Consider the following 25,369-nt stretch of genomic DNA (forward strand, 5'->3'; position numbering starts at 1 on the left):
TGTAGATTCGAAATTTTCAAAATAAAAAGTCGGATAAGGGAGAAAGTAGGAGGATGGTACGAACAACTTGATGAAAAAAAGTTTTGTTCCAAAATATTAGGAACCCCTGTAGTGCGTATGTGTGCGCGCGCGCGTTTGTGTGTGAAGGCAGGAGATGAGATTAGAAAAGCGCTTTGTGGGTCTTAGTTACAGGGCGCAGAGCGAGGAATCGCTGACCCAGACCTCTGAAGGGGTGACGGCGATGGTCCGAGGGCCCGCTCCGTGGGAAGGAGGACGGAGAATGAAAATAAAAAGCAGGTGGATGTGTGAGGAGGTGATATAATCCGCAGATGATCGTTTATTTACGCTTATGTCATGATTTCCCCTCCCCCATCACATGGATAATTGAGAACCAAAAGGACGTACGGTAGAGGAAGACCCCAACCCACGAGCACTGAGCTTTGAGTTTGGGTCCCTGCAATTCAAACACTCCAGCAAGAAAGCTCAGAGAGCATCTTGTTGCGTCAGGGGATAAACACCACCTGCTCACATCAGGTCCTCAATTCTTTTCACTGTACGAAGGTACCAGAAAAGCACAAAACACACGCACCCCCAACAACAACTGAGAGCACAGTTACGTGTTTGCAAGTGACAGGAGCTACGCTTTACAATGATTTACACCTTAGTATTTTTCAATTAAACATTTGTAATTTTCTGAGCATCTCATTTAATCCTCGAAGAAACCCCATGACCCAGGTATTATTAACCCCACTTTACAGAGAAGTAAACTGAGGCTTGGAGAGATTAAATGGCTGGCCTAAAGCCATTGCACAAGTGAATGGTGGACTCACAAAGCTTTAGCCTAAAGTCTGTGCTTTTCCTTTTTTTTTTTAAATTACCATGTTGCCCAACAATGGCTATTTTGAAACATGCATTTTATCTCCTTATTAATAATACTAAAGAGATTGTTTTTATAGCCTCTTCTTTCTCAAAAGGATCTGAAATGCTTTTACAAAAAGTGAGTTTAATAAACTGGAAACAGAAAACTCGAGGCAAGGAGAAGAGGAGGATGCAATCTGGTACTGCAGATTGCAGTACCCGGTGGGCACCAGATTTGCAGTAGCAGGCTTCCTGGCAGGAGGAGCCAGAGGAAAGCTCGCATCATCACGCTTTCACCAGGGAAAGAGGAAGCTGACCTGGTCCTCACCAGGCAGGGAGGCCCCGGCATGAGAATTCTAAAGTTTTGTATGATGGGCTTTACATAAAGTGCTGTGGATGATGTAGATGACAACGTCTTCAATTTTTTTGTTTGTTTGTTTAACAGTAAATGAAGGCACATTTTACATGTGGAGACTTTGAGTTACTCATAATAATACCTGAGTGTCTGACATGCAAATACAGCCCTGGGATGTTCACACATAAGCTCGAGTAGGTGATCTAATGAGACAGAGACAGTGGGCAACCCTCTGTCACAAAGGGAATATGAATGAATGTTCATATCAGTCTTATTTATACTACAGACAGAGACAAGGTGTCCATCAATAGGGGAGAGTCCATTAAATGAGACCAAACTGACATATTATGAGACTGAAGTGGGTTAAAGAGAGAGATTTGTATAATTTGGATGTTCTTGACCACCAATCATTATTGACTCAAAAAAAATCATATATATCAACCAATTTATATAACCAATCAGTATATACATATATATACGCACACACACATACCCATATATATTTAATGTCCACAGAAAAAAGTCTGAAAGGATACCCACTACCGTGTTGGTTGGGTTCTGAAGTCCACTTGTAAGGTGCACAATCGTATACAGAAATTTTCTCTTAAAAATTCCTAAGGAAGACACCACAATTTGCAAAATATTTTGGAGTAAAGGACTGTGAAGTTGGATTGCTAAACTCAGATCCTGGGTCCCTCAATTATTAACTGTGTGAACCTGGGCAAGTGGCCTAACCTCTGTGCTTCAGTTTCCTTCTGAAAAAATGGAGATAACTTCATCGAGCTCATTAGGTTGTTACGAGGATTAGATGAGTTAAATCAGTTACTGTTTGTAAAGTGCTTAGAAGTATACTTAAAGCAGCACACAGTAAGAGCTAGATACATCTTTGTTAAATACATAAATAAATGTGGTCCAAATGCCAGTTTTCCCTCCAACATTGGAAGAGAAACAAGCCTATGATGAGAAGCACAAGGAAACCCCACCTCACCCCAAAGAGGGACCGGTGGAAGCGCATCTCCCATCTCAGCCTCAGGCTGACACGTGGGCCACTTGCATTTTCTCCCTCTCTGCCCCTCCCCTCTTTTGGGCAAGGTACCCTATATGCCATGTTACTCTGCTGTCCACTTTTATAACATGATGACCTGAATGTAAATGTGTGCATTACTCTGTCATTAAGGGAGAAGCGAAGGAATTGTGTAGTGAAGGAGGTTCCTGAGTTTGGATTTGTATAATATACATTTCGGGTAACATTTTGTTATTCATCATAAGTTTCACAAGTTTAAAAGATATTCCATCATGTCTATTTCAACCTGAAGTCCATACAAATTCACCTCCCTCTCGGCTATACAAAGATTTTTAAATCACCAATTTCTCATATTCTGAGAGCTTAAAGAAATCAAAAACAGGAAATTGGATGCCACTTCCCCTATAAAATCTGAATCCACGTTTTAACAGCGATTTCACACAATCCTAGATCTTAAAATTTAAAAACAAAGGTACTAGAATTTAACCCCTGAGAACCTAAATTTCTTGCCTCTACAAACTGCTACAAAAGAAACTATTTTTGTTTTTATTTTTATTACGACGTACGCATTTTGTTTTTTGACGACTGATGCATTTTCTGCCTTTATCCTAGCAGCCAAAAAGAAATTAGAAACATTTTTTTCCCACTTCGCTGCAACTTCCCAAGCTGAGTTCGTAAATTTGCATTGCGTTTTCCCAGCAGCAAGTGAATGACTCATCCACAAGCTCTGAAGTCTCCCTGCTGTCGCTGCCCTTCTCTCGCCTGACCTTGCAACATCAAGTGGTCGTGTTCTGGAGTAACCAGAAACATCTCTAGGGTAGGAGACAGACGGCGCGTGGGCAAAAAGAGGAGGACGTGGAATTGCTTGCTCTGTGTCTGGCGCAGCGCATACCAGGATGACACCCTGACAGATGGACCTGTGCCTGGCGATCAAAGGTCCCCGTTAAAGTGGACCTTGGCCCATCGGCCTTGAAGCTGCACTTCTATCCACCCAAGCCTCCTGCGTGACTGTGGAGGGAGCTCATCTCCTAAAGAGGTTTCTGAGTTAGGGAGCCTAGAACGAGAAAGGAAGCCCCAAGGACATGGAGATGGGTGGTAACGATCCCCCAGACAAAAGTGGCCTTGAGCTTCGAAAGTAGGTTGAGTTTGGTTCAAGGGTCATTCACAGGGACTCGTCCTAAAACAATTCTTATCCATGCAGTCTGCGACCAGTTGCATAACTCAAGAGATGTACTTTGCCCACCCAAACAGAAACCTTTTAGGCACCCTTTGATTGTTTTCCTTCTTACTTTACTTTCAAGGATGAGACATCAGAGGCTTTTTTAGAGAAGCAAAGTCCACGGAGGAGTTGCGATGCTTTCTCCAAACTACTTATCAGAAAGAAAGGGGGTCAGGCAAGCCTCACAGGTGTCCTCGGGAGGGCAGAAAAGGAGAGTGCCAGAACTAACTCCGCGACCAGTGCCATCACTTCCAACCTAAGTAGTTGTCTTTTCTTTTGTCAATTTTCCTAAATTCCTTTTGCAAGAGATAGAAGTGAAAAGGGTATAGCCAGACTCTCTTTACTTAGGCAACTAAGGTTTTTGTTTCTTATACACCATGGTAATCATTTTCATACATTCTTGATATTTTTCCTCAATAAAATCACCCAGAAAGCCACTGTCAACACAGTTGGAAAGCTGGTAACCCAGGTCCACCTGGCTCCAGAGCCTGGCTTTCTTACTTGACCAGCCTCTCCTATAAAGCCCTCCCTAAGGTCTAAATACCTTATGAAACAAGAACACTGTCTTGGGGCAACTAAGTCGATGTCATTTTGGTACTTGGCAATCCCCAGCTCCCAGTTCTTCTCTAGGTTCCAGGTCAAGAGCAAGGCTTTGACGACTTGGCCCACAGAGCTGCTCCTGTGGTATGAATGTCACCTCCAGTCTGTGACTAAGGCTGAGCCATCGGGCTCCCCCTTGAAGGAAGGGCGATGGGATTTAAAAGAAGTACTTTCTGATTTACAAGAATGAGAAAGAGGAGCCTGAAGAGGAGAGCATTGGAAAGACTGGGAAAGACTGGGAGAGAACCAGTGTCCAAGGGGTCAGCCATCCCCATCCACTTTTTTTTTTAACTGAGCATCTCTCGCTTTCTTGCTTCTATGTAATTTCTTTTTTATTATTATTATTATTAAATTAATTTTTATTGGAGTATAGTTGGTTTACAATGTTGTGTTAGTTTCAGGGGTACAGCAGAGTGAATCAGTTATTCACATACATATATCCACTCTTTTTTAGATTCTTTTCCCATATGGGTCGTTACAGAGTATTGAGTAGAGTTCCCTGTGCTCTACAGTAGGTCCTTATTAGTTGTCTGTTTTATATATAGTAGTGTGTATACGTCAATCCCAATCTCCCAGTTGATCCCTTCCCCCTTACCCCCTGGTAACTGTTAAGTTTGTTTTCTATGTAGGAAACATCCACTTTTCCTATTAAGAAGCAGCTGGGGAAGGGGGTGGGGTGGGAAGTGGCTTCAAGACTATCTGGATGGTTCCAGGTCCCCTCCCTGCTTTGTGTCTCCCACACGGTGGAGCACGAAGGAAAGGAGGTGTCAAGACAAGCCTCCCCTCACCCAGCCTGTTGAAGGTTTGAAGGGGGTCCAGGTGTTTCCGACTGTCCTAATTTGATCCATTTGCTTGGGGGGGGCGGGTGTCAGTGTAACGTTCCCCCCAGTCAGCAGTGCCGGTCCTATCAGCTGGCACACCAAGAACATGGAAAGAATCTACGGCTTCTTTCTCCCCAAGTAACACAAGAGAGACCTGCATCTACCTACATCTTGGAAAGGAGCAGAAGAAATGTGAAGGACCAAGCTCTTCTCTTAAGGGAATAGACTCGTGATGGAAAAGAGACTATTTAAAATGGAAAAGATCTGGACCCACTTGGCAAACTGAAGGCCATTTTCCCACCTGCTGCTACTCAGAGCGCTGGAGAGAGAAGAGTTAGACAATGTGAAGCTTGCTTTCTTGCTTTCTTTGCACAGCTGAATTGCAATTGTAAAGTCTGCAAGCCTGCTACACACAAGATGCAGTAGGTTCTGGAATTAGGTAGTGGTGATGGTTTTACAACTCGTGAATACACTGAAGACCACTCAATTGTACACCTTAAAAGGGTAAATTGATGGTATCTGAAGTGTATCAATAAAAAATTAATTTAAAAAAGTTCCCCCCGGAAATGAGAGATCCACTGCAGTATGGCTGATATCTTCTTCATTAACGTTTCTTTATGCCTTTGTCATCAAAATCTGATACATTTTAATTTATCTCGTGTTTGCTGATGTCTTTATCTGGTTTGAAACCGTTTCTTTATTATGTGCTTTAAGACACAGGCACGGCTGCAGGAAGACCCAGGGGTTAGGAGTCAACTATAACATGAATGTGTAGCATAAAAATGTAAAGCTACCCTGACATGAAGATATTTTGAAATAATGATGTGTAAATGCAGCAACTTGACTGCGTTTATTAGAACTTTAATAAACCAGTACAGTTTTAATCACTCCAGGTATTAGAATAAGTCCAGAAAAGAAGTGCAAGACAACTCCAGAGATAGACGAGGTTCAAACACCTGGAGGTTTGGCGTCCAGGACAGAGAAGGTGGAGGAGTAACTCGGCTCTTGCCTGGAAGAGAGAGCGGAGAGGTCACGAGAGGTGCAGGGAAGTTAGGAGTCGGGACGCCTGACTGCTGGGTCCAGCCTGGACTGTCCTATAATGATGGACAAAACCACTCCCGTCTGTGGCCTCTAATCTCCTCACCATGAAATGAAATTGCTGGGCTTGGCAGGAGAGAGTAAGTGATAGTCTTCACCTTGACAACACTTATCAAGGTCTTTAAAATGTATCCACTTCCCAACACATCCTCACCTCCATAATTAAGTGATTTTTAAGAAAATAACTGGGCAGTTACACAAAGCGCTGTAGAAAAGGATTTTTATTGTGAGACTGTTGGTAATACCATCCAATTATTAATAGACTTGTTTGACATGGAAGCAACCTAAATGTCCATCGACAGACAAATGGATAAAGAAGATGTGGTATGTGTATACAATGGGATATTACTCAGCCTTAAAAAAGAATGAAATACTGTCACTTGCAGCAACATGGAGAGATTATCATACTAAGTGGAGTAAGTCAGACAGAGAAAGACAAATAGCATATGATGTCACTTATATGTGGAATCTAAAAAAAATGATACAAATGAACTTAGTTACAAAACAGAAGCAGACTCACAGACTTAGAAAACAAACTTATGGTCACCAAAGGGGGAAGGTTGGGGGAAGATAAATTAGGAGTTTGGAAGTAACATATACACACTACTGTTTATAAAATAGATAACCAACAAGGACCTACTGTATAGCACAGGGAACTATACTCAGTATTTTGTAATAAGCTATAATGGAAGAGAATGTAAAAGAAAAGAATATATGTATATATATATAGTATACAACTGAATCGCTTTGCTGTACACCTGAAACTAACACATTGTAAATCAACTGTACTTCAATTTTAAAAAATAAATTAAAAAAAGAAAAAAGAAATAGACTTGTTTGCCAAATAATAGGTCATTGGTTAAATAAATGTAGAACAGTTCTCGAAATTCATTTCACCCAAAGCCAGTTTTCTGAGGATTTTCATTTTACAAGATGATCAGTTTATCAAAATTTGTATCTTTTAACTATTTGTGAGGTGTATATAATTTCATATTTGATGGGATGTTTTAACAGCTTAGTTTACTGACGGTTTGTGTTAGAGTAGTTTTCAACAGCTTAAGGGTATAACAATTCTTATCAAATGTAATTGTTTTAAAAGCTTTTGAAGATTTCTATGATGCTTTTTTTTTAACATCTTTATTGGAGTATAATTGCTTTACAAGGGTGTGTTAGTTTCTGCTGTATAACAAAGTGAATCAGCTATACATATACATACATCCCCATATCTCCTTCCCTCTTGCATCTCCCTCCCTCCCACCCTCCCTATCCCACCCTTTTAGGTGGTCACAAAGCACTGAGCTGATCTCCCTGTGCTATGCAGTTGCTTCCTACTAGCTATCTATTTTACATTTGGTAGTGTATATATGTCCATGCCACTCTCTCACTTCGGCCCAGCTTACCTTTCCCCCTCCCTGTGTCCTCAAGTCTATTCTCTTTTCTGCGTCTTTATCCCTGTCCTGCCCCTAGGTTCTTCAGAACCATTTTTTTTTTTTTTAGATTCCATATATATGTGTTAGCATATGGTATTTGTTTTTCTTTCTGACTTACTTCACTCTGTATGACAGACTCTAGGTCCATCTATGATGCTTTTTTAAGGAATGCTCTATTTTTAGAAACTAAGGATAGTTGAGTCTTCTTAGAACTATATTAGCCTTAGTTACTAGTAATTAGTAGCCTAATTATTAAGAATAATTATGAGATAACTGGAGAAATTTGATCATTTACTGAATATTTGATGACAGTAGGAATTATTGTTATGTTTAATAATGGTATTAAATTTATGTTGAAAAATGATTCTTTATCTTTTAGAAATAAAATTAAAATATTTATGGATGTAATTTTAGAAATAGTAACTAGTAGCTTAAATGTAATATGAGATATGTTTGTTTCTGTAGTTTCCTAGTTCATTTCTTAACTTTATCTTTACATTTTTAGGATTTTAAGCTAATTTCTAAAAATTCTTTGACCCTAGTAACATGTTTTTGGTTATGTTTGAGGCTCAAGTCTTCTGCTTCTTTCTAGAAATTCCTCTACACGCCTTCACTTCCTTTCCACATCTCAAAGCTGTTCCATCCTTTCATATCAAGTGATTTTACAAACAGCTGACAGATCAACACAGCTTCATTCCTCCTTAGAATCCAGAGTTTTAGCATGCTGTATGTGTTGGGAATGTTTGATCACTTCCAATTTCTTTCTGATGCTTCTAAATTTAAATCTAAACTTAAATTAAAATTTTAGTTTTTTAATTGCACAGCCCTCAGACTTGATATGCCATTTGAAGAACCAGCAGGAGAACATTAAAAATGTATAAAGTTTCTTTAAAAAATAGAAATAATATTCAAATAGTTAAAAGAAACACATCTTCTGGTAAATTGAAACATTTGATAAGTTCATCAAATTGGCCTTTAGGCAATTGGTTTTTGTAAAACTGATCTAGAAGATGATACCTCAACACGAAAGAATACTAGTGGTCACTAAAATATTGTACATTATATTTGTTGACATAAAAAGATATTCACAATATATTTAAGCTAAAAAACAATACATTTAGCATAATACCATTTTTGTGAGGGGAAAAGATATAAATAGGTAGGAAAAGAGTCTAGGAAGAAAAATCCTAAAATATCACAATGTTCATCTACAGGTGATGGGGCTGCAGGTATTTTTGGGTTTGCCTTTTTTCATCTTCCTATCATATATATATCTGTGAATAGGAAATTATATATATACATTATATATATTTAGATATATACAATTCTATATATACACATTTTATATACATATATATATATAATTTCCTATTCACGGATATATATATATGTATCACACACATATCAGAGTCTGAAGGACCTTAGGTCACATTATTATATAAGGGCAATTAATTACCCTTATTCTAAAATTTTAAAAGATTTTTTCATTTTGTGTAAATTATATGTATGTATATATATTACACACATATATGTCTTTATTATATATATGTATATATATAAAACATGTAATATACACACACATACATAAACTTGTACAAAAATGGATAAAAATTTTAAGACAAGAGAATCTGAACCCATGGCCTAAGGTCCTTCAAGCCCTGTTAATCCGTGAGAGTAAAGGATCTGGGGAGGATGTAGCTGGAGCCGTCGTCTTTGCTAAGATTGCTAGGAAAGGAAATGTCAATCATGAGGACTGTCACAGACCTCAGGAAAACGGCTCAGCGTCCAGGAGATGCAGCCCAGTGCACTCTGGATGGACAGCGAGGGCCTGCTGGCTGTCTCAGGAGATAACAAGCACTCAGGTCCCCAGGTGTACACAAGAGGCAGGTTCAGCTGATACCTACAAGCCCCCTTCTCTTTGACTCCAAGAAAGTTGGAAGGTCGTGCCCAGATCCATGATGGGAATGAGGTGAGGGGCAGGGAGGGAGCTGGTGAGGCTGGGGGAAGGCTAGGGGCTGAGCTGTAAGAGAGGAGGCCAGGGTCCTGACGCTCTCATGACAACAAATACACCGAAGATGCAGTGACGCCCCCGGAATCAATGTGCACAAAGCCGATCCCCATTTGCATAACTCTTAGTTGAGCAACTTCACACAGAGGAAGACACGGGGGATTGCTGAAACGAGCGGGGGTTTTTTGGTTTTGTTTCTCTTAAAAATAAAAGGGAACACTACGAAAACAAGATGAGCTCATGGAAACTTAGGTATCACAGGGAAATGTATCATTTAAAGGACCAGAAGAGGAAATTCAAAGCAGAGTCTGAATTATGTACTACAACCCAAGAAGTGGAAGAAGCATCAACCCTGTTTCTAGCCTCAGATTTTTATGATCAATGATCCAGCCACCTATCTTTAGAAATATATAAAATGATATATTTAAATTTTACTTTAAGAGGTCAGTCAGGTTTACATAAATAGATTTAACAAAAAATAGAAATTATTATGAAATTGAGAAAAAGTGAAACCAAGCCCAAGACAGCGAAAAGAAGCTGAAGGTTATAGCTTACCAGAAGTTTCTGCACAATTGTTAGATACAGACCACAAATCTCCAAAAGTTTAGGTTTTCTAGAAGCTAAACCAAAGATGAAAACATGCCACGGATAAATCTGCTTCTCTGCAACAGGCTTTCTCAGCCTCAGTACTATTGACATTTTGAGCCAAAAAATTATTTGTTGTGAGGTTTGTCCAGTGCACTGTGGGGTAGTTAGCAGTATCCTTGGCTTCTACCCACAAGATACCAGGTATGACAACAGAAATGTCTCCAGACATTGCCAAATGTCCCCGATGAAAGCTGCATGGCAGGAAATCTGATGTTTCAATTACTGGTAATGATCCTAAGTATAGATATTTTCTGTTACAGAGTGGGGCAGAACAATATGCTTTGTCACTCATCAGTGAAAGATAGGTTTACTATTCCATTATAAAATGTAAAGGGCATAGCCAGAAATCTTGTTCAATAGAAGTCTGCCACTCTGCTTATACACACAGAAAGATACAGACTCACAAAGACACACGCACACAGACCTCGTGTTTGTTGGACTAGACCCAGAAACTTTCTATGAGAAAATCATCACCCTGACGCTATACTAAAATACAGACAAACTAGTCTCATGAGATAAAGCTAGAAGAAACAGTAAGAATGATCTATTCTACCCACCCCCTCTTATGAAGAAACTAAGACTCAAGGAAGTCAAACCAAGATTAGTTACTAATAGATTTTATTTTCACTGAAGGTAACAAAAATAAACCCTCATTTAAAAGTACAGTAAACAGAATAAAGAGTCCAGAAATATAGTCAATTGATCTTTCACAAAGGAGAAAGGCAATTCAACGGAGAAATGACAGCCTTTTCAACAAGTACTGGCTGGAAAAACTGGACATCCACATGCAAAAAGAAAAATTAATCTAGACCCAGATCTTACATCTTTTATAAAAATTAACTCAAAATGCGTAACAGAACTAAATGTACAAATGCAAAACTATAAAACTCCTAGAAGATAACATAGGAGAAAATCTAGATGACCTTGGGTTTGGTGATGACTTTTTAGATACAAAACCAAAAGCATGAGCCATAGAATAAAAAAATTGATAAATTGGACTTCATTAAAATTAAAAACTTCTGCTCTGCAAAAGACACTGTTAAGAAAATTAAAAGACAAGCCACAGACTGGGAGAAGATCTTTTCAAAACACAAAGGACTAGTGTCCAAAAATACACAAATAATTCTTAAAACTCAATAATACAAAAACAAACAACCCAATCAAAAAATGAGCATGAGATCTGAAAAGACACCTCGCCAAAGACAGAGAAATGGCAAATAAGCCTATGAGAGGTGCTCCACATCATATGTCACGAGGGGGATGCAGATTAAAACAATGAGATACCACCACGCACCTATGAGAGTGACAAAAATCCCAAACACTGACACCACCCAAGGCTGCGGTAGAGGTAGAACAAAAGGAACAAAAAATGGTGCAGTCACTTCAGAAAACAGCTTGGCAGTTTCTTACAAAACTAAATATACTCTTAACATATGACTCAGTAATTCTACTACTTGGTATTTACCCAAATGAACTGAAAACTTCGGTTCGCACCAAAACCTGCCCACGGGTGCTTATAGCAGCTTTATTCACAATTGCCAAAACTTGGAAGCTACCAAAACATCCTTCGGTGGGTGAATGGAGAAACAAACTGTGGTCCATCCAGACAATAGAATATTATTTATCAATAAAAAGAAGTGAGCTATCAAGCCATAAAAAGACATGGAGAAAACTTAAATGCATATTGCTAAATGAAAGAAGCCAATATGAAAAAGCTACATACTGTATGATTCCAACTCTATGACATTCTGGAAAAGGCAACACTATGGAAACAGTTAAAAGTTCAGCGGTTGCCAGCAGTTGAGGGACAGGGAGGGCTGAATGGGTGCAGCACAGGGGATTTTGAGGGTACTAAACTATATGACACCGTAATAGTGGACACATGTCATCATACCTTTGCCAAAACCCACAGAATGTACAGCCCCAAGAGTGAACCCAATGAAAACAGTGGACTTTCGTTCAGCGTAATGTATTAATACTGGCTCATCAATTGTAACAAATGTATCACACTATGCAAGATGTTAATAATTAAGGGAAACCGAGGGGGTGGTGAGTACTACATGGAAAACCCTCTGTACTTTCCACTCAGTGTTTCTGGAAACCTAAAGCTGCCCTGAAAAATAAAGTCTATTAATTTTTTTAAAGTATATTGTGATAGAATAGGCATCAAGCCACATACTTCTGAGTGAGTATTTCAGAAAAACGTATCCCCAGTTTTGAAAAGACTATTGTCTTAAAATATTTCTGCTGAGAAAAGTTGTACACAGCTTCTAATGTGCCCCTTCCAGGCACCCAATATTCTTTACAATGATCAAGGGCAGGCTGTTACCTGCTCTGCCTTAATCATCGTGATGTAAAACACAATCGAATTTCATTCAGTCTTCTTGACTGAATTCCCAAACGTCTACAATTTTAGCTTGGAAAAATAACTGGCAAGAGGTAGAAGTTCTATTAATGTTTAATAATAAAGTGGTATTCCTAACAATATGCCTGTAGCCATTTACGATAAATGCAAGATACGACTGATTTAGACATAAAGAACGGCAGGTAGAGAACATCTGATAATGCAGCCCTGAGTACGCACACGTATTTGCATAGTGAACACGATTTTATCAGAAATTCGTAACCCTGCAGAAGCACCGCTGTCAACCAGTAGTTCAGTAAGTCGATTAAGTAAAAATAGGACGGGTGGCAGATGCGTAAACTACATGGTACCATTCAAGGGACTATTGTAGAGCCACTGAAATTGAGGATAAGAAAGTGGTTGGATCTGGCGAGTAAACCTGGATCAGGGACGCTAGGAAGGAGGGGTAGGTGTCTGAGGTTTCGTGTTAAAGCTTTTTAGTTGTTTTGCTTTTTAAATTATGTGCAAGTATCACCTTGAAAGTGATACGCACTCATTTTTAAGGATGGCTAAAAGAATTCTGTGACTAAATTTTAAAAAAATGTTTATAATGTAATTTTTTCACAAAGCGAGGTTAAAATTTAACCTACATTGTGATCACATATGTAGAAAAGAGTTCAGAAAGGAACATGGAAATCAAATTAAATCAAAATGGGGGGAGAATCAGTACAGTGTTATGATATGTGATGGGTTTTTAAATTACAAATTAAAAACACTTGCTTATTACAATAAAAGAAACTAATTTTTAGAAATGTTTTAAAAAATTAAATCAAAGGTAAAATAAAAACACTTTCACACTTCTATGGTCCGTTTTTATTTTTCTCCTTCTCCATTGCCAACACGTCTATGACAAGCTACACTGTTTTACTTTCATAAAAATATAGTGGTTGAAAAGAAAAAAAAAAAAAAAGGGGACTTCCCTGGGGGTCCAGTGGTTAGGACTCCGTGCTTCCACTGCGGGGGGCACGGGTTCGGTCCCTGGTGAGGGAACTAAGATCCCACATGCCGCATGGTGTGGCTATACATTAATTAACTAATTAATGAATGAAAAATACAGCGGTTGAATTAAACGTGAAACACAGGGAGCCAGTGACTTACGCCAGCCATCTCAATGCAGCGTGGCCTCGTAGACTCTGCACGAACTGGGAGGCCAGCGGCCCCGAAGGTGCAGTTTCTGTCCTGCTGCCTGGATGGCAGGGCCGCCTCTCTTCCCTCCGATGCAGTGGGGGAGGCATCGCCTCATCCCCACGGGGCTGGGCTGGAGTTCAGGGGCGTCCAGGGAGACAAAGGCACAGAAGGCCCTTCCTTCCCGTGGCCTAGCTCCCACTCTCACCCCCCGAGCTTGTGGTAAAGTGTGATGGCTAAAAGCCAGGCAACGACTCTAACCCGGGAGCCCAGAGGTCACGGGGGCCAAGACTTCTTTAAACAAAAGAAGTAAGGAAGAGAGAGGATTGGAAACCATTCCCTGGACTAATAAGCTTGAGGACAAAGCCCTGACTTACCAAGAGTAGTGTAAGATCCCAGATGCCGGCAGAGAGGATCACTGTACACTCACTCTAGGAGTTTAAAAGTGCAAAAGAGGAAACTGAGGCCAGGGCTGGGTCCACAGTTACTTTCTTAAAATAGGTGTGGCCCAGAAGTATCATAAGCTGGAGGAGAAGAAAGAGAAGGCAGAGAACAGGCTTACACCGTGGTTCCCAAACGGTGTGCCGAGGCACCCCAGGGCGCCGCGGCGAACTCCCGGCGTTCCTGGGGATATTTCACATTTTCAAGGGAAACACAAGGGCCTCTGCTGGACACTGTGAGAACTACTAGCTCTACCTTAGATTGTGCTGCGCCCCTTTCACCCGCTCACATCTGCCTGAAAGCGGATTCTCTGTGGTTGCTGTGATAAAAAGCAGCTATCCCATGAAGATAAAACTGGGTTAGGAAGTGAGGATGGTGGGATCCAACTAAGATCCCAAGAGTTGAGAGGGCGTGTGGCACAGGTACACACACCCCCTCAGTCATGTCCATGTGGGAGAACAGACAACTGTTCTGTTTTTGCTTTCGGTGGGTGTGTATCATTTTTTCAAAGGGTACTACGTTGTTACAACAAATGCAGATGAAGCGGTTTGGACCCACCTCCCTAGTCACTGGAACCCTGTGGTGCCTCTTGTGCTCTAGGATTGCTGTGAGAAAGTTACTGTGAATGTAATTTTCACTGGCTGTGAACCAAGGGGCTTTGGGAACCTATGAGTCTGTACCTTTAAAAAGGGACGAGCACCAGGAGAGCACAGGGTAGGTGGGTGCTGTCAGCTGGAGCTGCCAGGCTGCAAGAGCACAGGGTGCAGCCCCTGCGGGTGCACCTGGGGGGAAGGGGGGCGGGGCGGGCTGCCCTTCACGTCGCCTGCCCTGCTCTGAGGAGAAACCACCGATTCCCAGGAAGTGCTGACACGAGAGGATGCCCCTGGTCACTTTCGGAAATTTTTACACCACCTGGACAGCATGATGGCTCTTCTGTTGAATTTCCATTATTCTTAGTGCAGATTTCTCATTTTTCTCACCACCCTCATCACCCAGGCTCAAAAGCTCTGTCATCTCTGTGACATCCAGGTCCCATGTTATCCTCTGGAGTCAGGTCTCCATGAAGTCCTGTCGTCTTCACAATGTAACCATGCTGGGTTTCTAGACTTAGGGAAATGCACGGACCAGACAAACAGTGTCATTCTGACAGTTTTCCCCTACATTGGTCTTCTTTCTCTACTTTATGATATGAATGATATTAATGACTCAAAGGTCCGCTTTAAGTACAACTGTTCTGGGTGGTGTGGTCACCTCCTAGCCGGTCTCTGTGGCATCGGTCTTTTCCCTACTCTTTGCTCAAGTTTGTGAATTATCATTTCATCATATCATTGATATTCAAAATCCTTCAGACTGCCTTCTACTATTTACCTGATTAAATGAATGAATACATACGTGTACTCAGAGCCAAGCTTCAAAATTGAGATGTCCTCTCACTCACCGCCTCCCTGCCCACCTCTCCATATTTACACGACATGAATGTAGATTACAAGACCTATTTTATCATCTGTCTGTCTCTCCTTGCAGGACTGCAAGCCCCGTGAAAGTAGAGATTTTTGACAGGTCTGTGCCCTGTGGTATTGCCAGTCCAGAGAACGGTGCTTGGTGCTTGGAAATGCGCTATACGTGTTCATCATCGCATGGAATGCCCAGTAGAATAAATGCTCAAGAAGTGTTAGACATTATTATCACTACTATACCACCATCTCGAATTCTGCTACCAACACCTCTCCTATTGCCAACAGGATAAGATCTCAAATACTCAACTTGCCCCTCACAGCCCAGCCCCACTCCGCCTCGACACTGACCGTGTCCAGGACAGAAACGTGTATTTATTGACATGGTGGCACCATCATGCCTTCCGCGTTTAGGCAAATCCCACTGATCCTCCAAAGCCGTATTCAAACCGAGTCTGGTCTACATCCTTCTCTCCCAGACTACTTCTCTCCATAATCGATTTGCAACGTCGCCACAAGCCCCGGGACGCCTCTGACGGTGCTGTTTCACGTGGTTCTGTAACTCTTGCGTTGGCTCTTGTTAATGTGTAGGTAACTCTCTCCTCCATGGAGACGGTAAACTCCTTGAGACACTATATCCGCTCTGCCTCTCACCCTGCTTCCACCGCCGAGACACACACAGTCCCCCTACCTGGTCACCATGATGCAGCAAAACACCTTCGTTGAATTAAAGTTGAACTTGGAAACCCCATGGACTACAGTTTGCGGTCAGAAGCAGCTCTGTACGCAGATCCCATTCTTTTTACTAGCCACAACCTCTCTGGTTTATAACAGATGATCAGAAAATGTTAGTTCCCCAAACTGCTTTAGTTTCAGACATATCTAGACCATGACAGCCGCCAAGATGCCCCCATTCACTGAGAGTCTGCGACCACTTAAAGAATTTGGGCTGAAATCTCTACTTTATAATTTTGCCCAAAATGAAGGAGCCCAGCGCTTTAGGATGAGGAAATGTGGGTCCAATCTGGTTCCTGCATTTATTAAGAGCCATATAAACATCAGCAAGTTACTTAGTTAAACGTCATTCTACTTGGGACTTCCTTGGTGGTGCAGTGGTTAAGAATCCGCCTGCCAACACATGGTCACGGGTTCGAGCCCTAGTCTGGGAAGATCCCACATGCCACGGAGCAGCTAAGCCCGTGCGCCACAACTACTGAAGCCCACGTGCCTAGAACCCGTGCTCCGCAACAAGAGAAGCCACCGCAATGAGAAGCCCACGCACCACAACGAAGACCCAATGCAGCCAAAAATAAATAAATAAATAAAAAAGAAATCTAGCACCAATGGGACAATCTGTTTAAAAAAAAAAACCTTCATTCTACTCATCTGTACAATGTAGATAACGCTCCTCCTTCAAGGGTTATTGTGAGGATTAAACGCAAGAGCCTAAGTTAAATGCCCCGCCTCAAAAAAGTGAACAATCGGTTACTTCCCGTTTTCCCTCCCTGTCCCCCAAAACAGGGAGAGCCAGATTATAGTGACACTATCGCATGTAAGTGAAGAAAAGGCTCATGTGACTTTTGGCACAAAAAAAAATTGCTAAATAAAAATTGCTAAGGAGGCTTTAGCTCTATACATGTAGCTGAGGAGTGTGGATTCCACTGCAACTAAAGCACTGCAGTTTCCACAGCACTGCAGCCGACCTCTAAGGAACCCCACCTCCACCTCCATCCCAGCCCTCTGTTCCCGTTACTGAAATGGAAGTGGTCCAGATTTCAGACCTCTCCCCATCTCACACTGGGCTCCCCTCAATGAGTCCGCTCAGTTCTTTGACTGTCTTTACAGCCTCACTCACCTACTTGGCAGGCAAACGAGTTCCGTATCTGCAGCTCTTTCTTTTTCAGTTGGCTTTGAGTCTTTTCTCTGATTTTGTCACCGAGAGAGTAAAAACCCGAAGAATTCTATTTTGGGCCTCAAGGCGTGTTAGGCTGAAGGACCAAGGGAACAAAGGAGCAAAGAGCTGGAACCCAACTCAGTCCTGGGTTCTCCACTCCCCAGGTTTACACCAAAGGATAAAGCCGCCTCTCTCCAGCTTCGGTGCCTTCAGAGCTGAGGCCCAAGCCCGTCACGGCAGCCACTGCGTCCCGAGTTCCTCCTGCAAGGTGGCCGTTCTCTGCCCATCACCCCTCCACCTCCGGGATGCCCTCCAACCAGCCTCACGCTGAGCAGGAGGGTCAGGACGGGCACATTAGGCCTTTCAAGCAGCCCCAGGAGGAGGAAGTTTCTTGTTCCCACGGGCCTGGGTTTTTCTCTTTTGGGTGTGTTTTCTCTTTCTGAAACCAGGAAGCTCGATTTGCCTAATGGTCAAACCCAAAAGGATTACAGATTCTTTCTGCAAGAACCCACAGTCCCGTGGTCCATCCCCCCCTGTTAAAAGCAGTCTGTTTCGAAACCACCCTGACACAAGGGGGGCTTTCTGTTCTCCCCAGTGAAGCCTGTTCTACGCCATTATTGTGATGAAAAATACTATATTAACAGATCACTCATATTTCTGTTTGCCCCCTCTCACCAAAACGCTAAAAGTGCAAACACTAAATTATATCTCAATTCCCTAAAGAGACAGAAATCACACTTTCTTTTCCCTCTGCCTCTCAGTGCACTCACTTGCAAACTGAGGCCACTGCCCCCTACCCCCAGGGCCAGTGTAGGGGGAGCTGAGCTGGTCCCCAGGGCACCCACTCTGGGAGGGCTCTTGTCAGCAGCACTTATGCGCGGTTACCCACAACTGCCTGATTCTTCCCAAAGAATCCTTTCTGCATTTGTCGCTCTTAATTCTTTTAAACGTATTTTCAGTTGCGCTGGCGAATGCAGTATGTCCTGTGTTTGGTCCATCAATGTATTTATTAGGCCACGATTCCTAACCTGAGCTGCGCATTAGAACACCATGGGGGCTTTTAGGGGAAATGCCCCGGCTCTACCCCAGACCATTTAAATCAGGATCTCTGGGGGTCAGGTCTGGGCGACAGTATTTTAAAGTCTCCACAGGCGAACAAGTAATGCTAAGACTTTTAGGTGGTGGTGAGTGCGATGCAGAAAAAGCAGGGTAGCAGAAGAGGGAGCAACGGGATGGTGGGTGAGCAGGTCTTTGTGAGAACGTGCTTAAGCTGAGGACCCCGTGGAAGGGAACGGCCCCGCGGAGTCCCACATGCGGATCAGAGACAGCGTGGGCGGTGGGCTGGGCTGACCCAGCATCAGAGGCAGGAGGTCGGCGAGGTGCCACGTCCCCCAAGCACCCTGGCTGCTTCCCACTGCAGACTTGCTTACTCAGCCCTTCCTTCACCTTGGGGCACTTTTGTGCAATACCTCAGCTTCCTTCCAATACTTCCCCCTTTCTGCTTACTACAGCCAGAGGAGGTTTCCATGGAAACCCAAAGAATTTCTACTAATGCCGCAGGTTATTTAGTTTAAATTCATCTTATGCATGGAGTCATAGTTGACAAACATGGAACTTCACATCAGGAAATCTGGGGGAATTTATTACAGCCTAGACCACTGAGTATCCCAAAAGTGTTCCTTTACCTTGCCTGGACCTCCATCTCCTCACTTGTATATCACGGGGGTCAAACTAAACACCCACCTCTTCCAGCTCAAATTCTGTGCATCTATGCATCTGGGGTCATTGTCACTTGTTGAATCTAATGTGGGAGAGACATTGGAGGCACAAATACCTGCCAGACATGGGCCTCTCCCCAAGGAGCCGAGGGGATTAGTCCTGGGGTACGTGTAGGCTAATTCCCCAGGGTGCACATACTCGGGGAACTCTTTTCTTCCCTTCTTTCTTCAGTTCATGTCACCAGCTCATTAGCACCATCTCCCCCTCCCACACTCCCTCAACTTCACAAGTCTGATAAAATATTATTAGTGTCTGCACTGTGTAGAAACATTTAAAGAGCATTTTCAAAGCATGACTCTCCCTGACCTCAGTCATCACCCCAAATTACCAAAACCTGGTCTTTTATTTTTCTGTCTGTACACACACACACACACACACACACACACACGCACAGTGTTACCATCCCCACATCTCTAGTTTAGAGCCAGATAGAGGTCAGTGTGTGCTCGTCTCTCAGGGGTGGGGCATCGTGACATTCAGCACACAATGAGGGATTTATGTCTTCCTTCACATCTGGTGCTCAGGAATCACATCAAAGGCAGGACACCCATTTGGAACCATTGTTCCAGCGTAAGTGTCTACACCGCTGCCCTCTGATGTAAATGCACGGCTCCATTGCTCTATGATCTACACTCTGCCCACGCCTTCCTGAGTGGTGTCATGTTTGGAAATCAGGCATAAATCTTTCAAAGTCACCCAAAGTAATCTGATAATGTCCAGAAGCAGCAGAAAGTTTCTCCTGAGAAGCACGATGTTTAAATGAGAAAAGAGCATATGATGGGAAACACAGCCTCATCAGTTCTAATCTACTGGTTTTAAATAGCTAACGTCTATTTAACTCTTACTGTGTACCTGGTACTGTGTCAAGCACTTTACGTGGACTCTTTCATTCAGTACTTAGGACAATCCTGCATATACTACTATCATCTCCATTTAACAGATGAGAACGTTGAGGCTTAGGCAGGTAAAGTAACTTTTCCAAGGTGACAGAGGCAGTAAACAATGGAGCCAGAGTTGACCTGCTCACTTTCGGGTAAGCACCATTTGCCCAAAAAATCCTAAGAGTCCACATCTGAGCGCACACGGTGAAAGCGAGGACCGCCGTGCCCCACTGCCCACCCAGAATGGCTGCCTCTGGGAGCGGGTGAGACCGGCTGTCGGATACTGGCAGGTAGAGGGATCCTTAGTGGGTGGGGTGAGGCTGGCAGAGGGCAGGGGCAGGAAAGAGCGATTACAGAATACACCTGTTCAGGGCAGAAATGGGCGGATACAAACATCTACTCAAGAAATGTTACAAGTGCCCTCCTGATGCTTTACAGAAGAAGACAGAGTCAACATTTCTGAGCTGGAGAAGGCTGAAGAAGTCATCTAGGCCAGCAAGCTCAGCATCTCCTGGCAACGGCTTAGAAAGGCCAGCTCCCAGCTGGACCTCGGGCATCACTGTCTCGTCTATAAAACAAGGAGGTTGGACTAGTGAATCAGTGGTTCCGGAACTTCAGCAGGTGTAAGAATTGCTGGAGGGTTTGCTCAACCTCAGGTCGCTGGTTCCACCCACAGAGGGTCTGATTCTGCAGATCTGGGCAGTGGGGGGGGATTGGCATATCTAACCAGAGGCTTGAGGATGTCTGGAACGGCGGAACAAAATCGTAAAAGATCAGGCAAAGAATGGTAAGAGTTGCAGTGGAAAGCAAGCAGCATCCAATTCTAGAATTCAGAGAGCTTGGACAGCCGCAATGCACTGTGATGGAAATTGAAATGAGAAGACACATTTTCAAAAGGAAGAACAGATAACAGATTAGGCTTTAAGACAAGGTACAGCCTCAGTCAACCCATGTTTAATATACGAATTATAAAATGGATCTTTTCATCTAATTAACAAACCCATCTCTACTCTCTGTCTATTTGGACGTCATTCAATTATCCCAATTCAAAGCAGGAGAAATCTCAGGCACACAGAGGGCTGAGACCCCTCCAAGTCCAGCGGCCCTGGACCCCCCGACACGAATCCACTGCCACTGTTCACCTTCTCTGCGTCTGTTTGAAACAGCTCCTTTGTTACAAACAAAAGGAACAAGGTCAGGGGGTGAAAAAGACAAAACAGCAACTGCCTTGATCTTTCTTCCTTTACCAAGTAGGTAAGCCTTCTGGATTTTGTTCTGAGATGGTGTTTTCTCATGTCTGGGAGGGGAGAGGGGGGCTGGCGGGAAAGAGGTCCAAGGAGCACAGCCTCCACGGAGATTGCTGTCTGGATTCCCAGTAAAATTCTGGAAAGGAGGCCCCAGGGCCCCAGGGCTTGGGCTGGTAGCTGGACGCCTGCAGACGGTCTCAGCAGGGCCCAGTCAAGGCTGCTGGTCGGCCTGACCCACGCACATGGTCCGTCCCTCTCTGAGCCCCAAAGGGGCCTGACACTCTCACACGTGGAAACAGGAGCATTCTTGCTTTTTCTTCTCCACTGTCACTTGAAGGGAACATCTGCCCCCTAAGGTGTGGGGTCATCCCAGCAGGTTTCACGTTAACACATAAGATGCTTCTAGGGAGCAGAGGCTGGCCTCCTGAGGACACTCAGTGTCCCCGAGCCCCTCAGCATTAGGGCCTGGACCCCCCGCCTTACCTCAGAACCCTACACTACCAACAGAGCTGAATTTAAAACTCTCCAGGGGCTTCCCTGGCGGTCCAGTGGTTAGGACTCCGCGCTTCCGCTGCAGGGAACACGGGTTCGATCCCCGGTCGGGGAACTAAGCTCCCGCATGCTGTGTGGTACGGCCAAAAATAAAGAAAAAAATTAAAATAAAAAACCTCTCCAACCTGGCTTTCCTTCCTCTTGCTTTCCCTTTACCATTCTCCCGCCACCCCCTCACACACACACACACACACACACATGCTCACGCAGACTCACGCTCAAGTACACACACAGTCGCACTCACACACACACCATCCGCCACGCTGCACGCTGCTATTTCCAGTTACCTTTCCAAAAACAACGACAGCTGTCTCCCCCGTTTCCTTGTTCCTCACAGGACAGGGCTGGGCAACAATCGCCCTTCACGACAACCTACGTCCCGGGCTTCATAAGCCGTCTGCATCACCCCGACACACCCTGTGGACCAGCCCCACGGAAACCCAACGCTGAGGCCTCCATCCTCCTCCGAACTATCGCACCTGCTTCTTCCTGGAATAACCCCCGCCCTCCCCCCTCCGCCCGCCCCATAGCAGCCTCCTTCTCCTTCTTGTTTCAAGTGAACCATTTCAAATCCCGCGTCCTGTGTGGAAAGCTGTCCTGAGCTGCCAGGCAGAACTGCCCATCCCTCCAGCCTCACATCTCATCCACGTAGCACCCTCAGTGCCCAGGACGCCGCCAAGCCCATCAGCAAACACTCAACAAACTTTGATGAACGATTTAACTAATACAATCATTTATGTCCAATTATTTCCCCTTCAGCCTCTCAAAAGGCTCTTTCACTCACACCTTCAAGACAGTTGCAATTCAACAATTATTTTTTTTATAATTAATTAATTAATTTTTGGCTGTGTTGGGTCTTCGTTGCTGCACGCAGGCTTTCTCCAGTTGCAGCGAGCGGGGGCTGCTCTTCATTGCGGAGCACGGGCTCTAGGCGTGCGGGCTTCAGTAGTTGTGGCACGTGGGCTCAGTAGTTGTGGCTCGTGGGCTCTAGAGCGCAGGCTCAGTAGTTGCGGCGCACGGGCTTAGTTGCTCCGCGGCATGTGGGATCTTCCCGGCCCAGGTCTCGAACCCATGTCCCCTGCACTGGCAGGCGGATTCTTAACCACTGCGCCACCAGGGAAGCCCCAACGATTATGTTTTAATTCTTTCACTCAAGCCAGTGTTTTCCAGATTTGCTAGTTCACAAGAATGAGATATTTGTTAAAAATACAGATTCTTGGGCCCTGCTCTAGGCAGACCCCTGAATCCGAATCCACATGGAGAGTGTGGGCGTTTGTAGCAAACAGTACAGGTAATTCTTTTACTGATTTTGACTACGGGCACATTTTGCCCCCCACTAAAATGTGAGCCGTTTTGGAAAGAGAGCAACATAGTAAACTCTATTGACTATTCGTACCTTAATGTGAATTTTTGGTAAAATGCTTTATTAAAAGATTTAAATACAAGGGATGGAGAAAAAGAAAAAGTCATGGGATGGGTCCAGTTTTGATTTTTGCAAAACATTCTCTGGATATGAGGCCACTTTACAGCCAAACCCTCTGTAATCAAAATACTTATCTAGTCAAGTGGCTTCTTCCTGTATAAGAATAAAGTCAAGGTGAATGAACTTTTTACAAGGGCTGCTTTAAAAGAAATTATAATACTTGTTGTCCATTTTTTTAAAGATGTATCTTTTTAATCAGGAAATGAAATATCACAGCTCGCGTACTCTTGTTTTTCCCTCATAATGATAGAATTTCTTATTTAGGCTAAAATGTCAGAAAATACTTAAGTGCAGCCATGCACTTAATTGTAATGTTGGATCTTATCATTGTAATGTTGGGTCTAATTGTAATGTTGGGTTTTATAAAAGTTGTGACAAAGACACTTTTGTGTCCGGTTTATCTCGGCTGTCCTTGGTCGCCCACATAACCACTTCATTGCAAAAATTGTCTTGTTTCATTATGCCTATCGATGGATCCTTAAAGACACATTACAAAAGAGACACACATCACAACTACTGAAGCCCGCGCGCCTAGAGCCCATGCTCTGCAACCTACAACAAAGAATAGACCCTGCTCACCACAACTAGAGAAAGCCCGCACGCAGCAACGAAGACCCAATGCAGCCTAAATAAATAAATTAAAAAAAAAAAAAGAGGCACACAGAAATCTGTTACATAATGAAATAGAAATATTCTTTAGTCCAATTCCTAGGAAGTACATTTCTTTCTTCCACTGTTTCTCTTAGCAGCAGCTTAGCTGGGGTCTAAATATTCATCTAGAAAATAGCTTGTCCCAGTCACACTGTGTCCTGAATTGCTTCTCTCTCTTCCATTGGAGCAGAGAACAGGGGAGGGGGAGGGGAGACGGCTGGAGGGGTGGGCCTGGACGGGGGACAATCCAAGAAACGTCCACGTCTTCCTGTTTACGTGCCCTTAAATAAGGCTTGTCAGCCTCACAACGCACATGCTCCCCTCCCTCATCTTCTCCAGCCCAGTAAAGGGCCCCCCAGGTGCTGAGGTTGGAAACCCAGAAGTCACCCTAGGTTCCTCTTTGGCTCACTCCCCAGATCCAGCTCATCAGCAAAGTCTCCCCGTGGACATCCACCGCCCGTCCCCAGTCTCACCCCCTCAGCTCCGCCACCGTGGCCTCTCACTGCCAGAGAAAATGCAGGACACCCAGTTACACTGGCATTTCACGGAAATGGCAAATCATTTTTTAATATAAGTATGTCCCCAATATTACATGAGATATACTAAAAATTCATTCATTACGTACCTGAAATTTAAGTTTAATCTGGCATTCTGTATTCTTATTTGCTAAATCTGGTGACCCTATCTGCCCCCGCATTCCCTACAGGGCCAAATCTTTATCTGTTGATTAAAGCCCTTCCACAGCTTTGTTCGGAAATAAGATTTAAGTTCTTTACCGAGGGCTTCAGGGCGCTTGGCTGGAGAAGGCAGGAGAAGTTGGAGAGGCCCTCTGCCTACCTGTTTACCCTCTCTCACCCTCATGCTTTGGCCATCAGAAACCTCCTTCTTCTCTGCAGACACCCAAGCTCATCCCCACCTCAGGTCCTTTGCACTTGCTGTCTCCTCAGCCTCGAGCCCTCCCCCGCTGGGTGTCTCCCACTCTCCTCATCACAGCCCGGAAACCCCAAGCTCCCCTGGCAACCTAGCCAAAGCATCACCCCCGACCCCCGTGCGCCCTCCATCGCAGTACTTAAACTTTCCGCAAAGCCCTTCATCCAACCTGGAAGCGGTTACTGGTGTATGGTCTCTTTGCCCTGACTGGCAACACCCGCACCTCAGAGCAGAGCCTGCCTCTTGTTCACTGTCTCCAGGGCACCTAGACCTGAACCTGGCATTGAACCGTCCCTCTAAGACCTATTGCTGATGAACGAATGAATGAGTTTCCCGCCTGTGAAATGAGATTTCCTTACATTCTAAGCAGCCTTCACTTTGGCATGTTCAACTTTCATAATAATATGTTGACATCCCTAAACAGCCTTTCCTGCCCCAGACTCAGACTTTTCCCCATCAAACAGCGA

The 25,369-nt window shown here is 43.7% G+C and overlaps 1 protein-coding gene across 5 annotated transcripts in view; it reads right to left on the reverse strand.

Annotated features, from left to right (window-relative positions):
* Nucleotides 1-25,369, reverse strand: part of LYN (LYN proto-oncogene, Src family tyrosine kinase) — a 110,651-nt gene that overhangs the window by 59,478 nt on the left and 25,804 nt on the right. For 2 of the 5 annotated variants that reach the window (XM_036830000.1, XM_036830001.1), the window contains exon 1: nucleotides 17,341-17,750. The exons of 2 other annotated variants lie outside the window; for them this stretch is intronic. The gene's annotated coding sequence lies outside the window, so the exon portion shown is untranslated. Of the gene's footprint in view, nucleotides 1-17,340; nucleotides 17,751-25,369 lie in introns of those variants that run through there. One more of the 5 variants, XM_036830003.1, reaches the window with a different exon arrangement.

Source organism: Balaenoptera musculus, chromosome 17 (genome assembly GCF_009873245.2).
Source record: "Balaenoptera musculus isolate JJ_BM4_2016_0621 chromosome 17, mBalMus1.pri.v3, whole genome shotgun sequence".
Classification (NCBI taxonomy): Eukaryota; Metazoa; Chordata; class Mammalia; order Artiodactyla; family Balaenopteridae; genus Balaenoptera; species Balaenoptera musculus.